This window comes from Etheostoma spectabile, unplaced genomic scaffold, assembly GCF_008692095.1.
Source record: "Etheostoma spectabile isolate EspeVRDwgs_2016 unplaced genomic scaffold, UIUC_Espe_1.0 scaffold00569390, whole genome shotgun sequence".
Lineage (NCBI taxonomy): Eukaryota > Metazoa > Chordata > Actinopteri > Perciformes > Percidae > Etheostoma > Etheostoma spectabile.
In genome coordinates, this window is record NW_022605103.1 from 526,069 (window position 1) to 530,177 (window position 4,109).

Here is a 4,109-nt window from a genome sequence, read left to right on the forward strand (position 1 = left end):
GCCTTTTGTGTTTATAGAAAAAATCTTTGAGATCTGAAAAAGATCTTTGAAATCTTTGAAGGCTGAGATCTCTGAAAGAGATCTTTGCTCATGAAAAATGGGGGCCAAAACAAAAGTAATATAACAATTTTGTTCAGTGTAATTTGATATCAGAGAAGTTATCTTCTGGTTATTATTAACTAATCTTTATGTTTTTAATTGCAACATTTCCAGAAAGTGAAAGACACACACTGGCTCTCTCAGCACAAGGCCATTGAGACTCTGCAGAGGAACCTTGAAGCCTTGGCAGATGAGGCAGAGGTGAGAAGCTGTCCAATGGCAAAAAGATTCTACACAAGACTCTTGGCAGCAGTATATGTTGCTGATGTTTTGCCCCACCTTACATGCCAGTCCAAACTCTTCAAAAGGTGCATGTGAACTTTTTACACATCAAGAAGCAAGTAGGCTAAATATTAGGGATGAGCGAGTACAGCATTATCTGTATCTGTATCTGTTTACCACATGAATTATCTGTATCCGGATCCGTACTCGGACTGGGCGGGGCCTAAACCGGAAGTGGTCAGATTTAACCAGGAAGTGGGTCAGGTTCTCTTGAAATGTGCGGGGCTTTAACCAGTATGATATTTAAGCATGCAATTGATATGAGTTGATCAAAAATTGTTATATTTATTGCTGATTTGAAAACTATTTACATGACAGCATCGAGCTTCAGATCAATGGTGTTGTCATGGTAACAAACAAACTATATACAGAACGTTTTGCAACAATGAATACAACACATGCGGTTGCAATTATGAAGTAAAATGTAATGAACAAGATACTCAATATAACTTTCTTTTTTAACTTTTTATGATCAGTGTGATTTTTTTTTTTAATTTATTTTATTTCCACACAAGGTGTGTGTGTGTGTGTGTGTGTGTGTGTAAGTAAGGGAGAGACACAGAGAAAGAGGGGGCGGGGGGGGCAGCTGACAGTAAAAAAAAAAAAATATCTCCGATGGCAGAGACGCAACGGGAGTTGCATTTAAAACAAGAAGGATGTCTGAAACCCACGTTCACCAGAAATCTACTGGTTACTATGTCTGTAGGTACTACAAACCGAAGTTAAAAACAAACCTGAAGAAACCCTAAACGTTAACGGAACAGATCCGCAGACCGAATTGACTGAAGTAGCGGGAGCGAGCGAGAGAGATAGAGAGAGAGAGAGCGAGAGAGAGAGAGAGCGAGAGAGAGAGAGAGAGAGGGAGCGCATTTCTCCTTGTTCTGTGTGTGTGTGTGTGATTGATCCGAGCGGGTTTGTAGGCGGGGGGCGCTGTGATTATCACAGAACGCTGCGCGGCCAGTTGAGGAGTTGTATTCAATCCGAGCACGGATATTGACTCATATTACTCGGATAATACTTGTACTCGGCAAAAGTGCTTTATCCGTACCGGATACTCGTTTCAGCCGGATACTCGGATCACCCCTACCTCTAACTACCAAGTGCCAAAAGTTGGTCTCCTTTCAGCAGAAGAAGCTGAACCAAAAATGATTTTCTGGCATTTTTACAATCAGAACACATTTGAGAACTTTGGATGTGGTCAACGCTGTCTGGTTTCCACATCCAGATGAAATGGCACCAAATACGTCTCTCTACACAACAGGTCTTCCTTCTGGAAGCTCTGCTCATTCAGTTTTCAGTGTGGATACCTTTGTAGTTCCAGTAAAAGACATACATGTAGTTAAGGCATGGTAGATCACAATTAATTATATTAATATATGAGCTAATTTATGAGACGCACACTAAATTATTTATTTAAATTAATAATACCTGCTTGTCTCTAAAAAACTGATCTTCCTCAAAGTGTGAACTGCAGACGTGACTTTTCGTGGTTCCATTTGCTGGTCTCTCTCTCCACATGTTCACCAACCATTGCTTCAGCCTGGCCTCATCAAAAGGAAGTCTGTTTGGAAATAAATTCATGTTGTGCATTTAGAACTCACATCCCAAAGGTGTATGTACTATCAATTTACACTAACAAGGCACCACATCTGCTGTATGCATCTGTAATGAAAATGATTGAAATGTATATTTAATAGATTAATATAATGTCATACCCCAACGTAACTTTACAATAATGTCTAATTGTTTCATGTGCGCCATTTTATCGCTAACAATCTGACCCTCTCCCCCACCCAGAGACCTCCGTCTCCAAGTCAACGCGCTCCCTCCCACAGCTTAGTCCGTGTGGTGATGGTGATGCTGGGTGGGTGCTGCCGCGGCGAGGGTGACAGGGTGCCCGGTAACCTCTCGCCCAGAAAGATCCGCAGCCCCGACGGGGGGGGGTGTGGTGTGCAGGCCTCGCCATGGCCGTCTTTCGCCCGCCTCCGGGTAACGTTGCCCAAACTTTCGGGATACATATATTTGACTCAAAAGCAGGTCTACGTTTGACGTACAAATCCGCCACACAAAGATATGAGGGGTTATGTCTGAATCACACGCTGTTCCACGATGATCTTACCCCGTGCTAATAGGGTTTTAGGAATTTGCAATATAACGCTGGCTACATCAGGCTTTGATTTTAAGCTAACGTTACCATTACAGGCGCATCGATTAGCATTAATACCACCTATTACAGATCAACAGATCACAGGCGAGATCGTTGGCGAGATCGGTGCATACCTACTGTATTCGACTGTAACATTAAATATATTTTAATACGTTTATACATAGACTGTATGCGTTTATACGGTCTGCATAGCCTTATTAGTTAGCCCGCTAGCTTGCTTAGCAAGGTGCAATCTAGAAGCTAGCTAACTGATATTAATTGAGATGCTAACGTTGGCTAACGAAAAACTGTATTAAAACAAAATATAATTTTACTTACCGGAAAAACTGAACTGCCGATTCCTTTAAGTGTCTTGCCGTGCTACCGACCGCTGAACAAGACATTATTATCCAACCAAAGTGTCACAGCCACAGCGATGAAACGTAGTCAACCCCCAAAATGAAGTTCACGTGCCGTGGACAAGCTTTGCTAACACTCTGTCATGATTGACAGGCCGAGAACTGTCAATCACATCATAGCCACGCCCTAAAACACCCCCGGCTTTATCGCCTATTTTAAAATCAACGAGACCGTAATTTCAAAAATGAACATCATTCTGTATTGCAGAATACTTAGAACTAGCGATCGAGACCATAAACTCATTATGAAGATGTTTACTGAGGTAGTAAATCAAGTGAGAAGTGGCTCATTTCTCCATAGACTTCTATTGAAACCAACCTCTTTTGCAACCACGCGTGTCGCCCTCTGCAGGAATTCAGATAGAATGCAGGTTTAAGTTACTTCCGCAGTGGTTGCACTTTTCGAAACCGGATGCTCTGTCCACTTATAGTAACGGTCTATGTGTCTGCCGGAGCCCCACTGCTGCATCGGGCCCCTGGGGGCCTCAAAGAAGGCTGAAGGCTGAAGGTTTGATCAAACGTTCAGAAGTACCATCTCAAACCAATCTGATATGAACAGGCAGGTCACACAGATTACTGAATGGCCCCTGCAAGACCAATTATCTGCTGAGAAGGGCCCTGGCAGACACCAAAAAGGGCCCTTCAGATATGGCTTAGATCAAATGAAGGAGGTACCACATGAAACCACCTTCAAATGAAAAAGCACATCCCACTGAACCTGAATATCACCATACCAGACAAATTGCTTGCTGAAAAGGGCCTGCCAGATACCCCTCAAATGCGGCCCCAATATACAATATCATACAGTTGACCTAGATTAAATATTGAGATTACCACTCAAACAGTTCAAACTATTTATGAACCAATTGTTCAGAAAGTACAATCATCAGCATGCCAGACAGATTTTCTGCTTCTTAAGGTCCACCAGACACCCCTAAAATACAGTCCCCAAACACTTGACCTTGGAGCAGACTGTAAATTAAAATGCAGCATCACCCATAAGGGGCATTGTGAGATTAACTAATTCACACAATGCAATAAGAAGATGGTGAAATATTTCAGGTCAGCAAGGAATATCTTTCACAGAGTTGACAAGATTGGAGGCAGAGGAACAGCTATCTGCACAGCTTCATGCCAGTAGAATACAGAAAGAGAGTCACCAT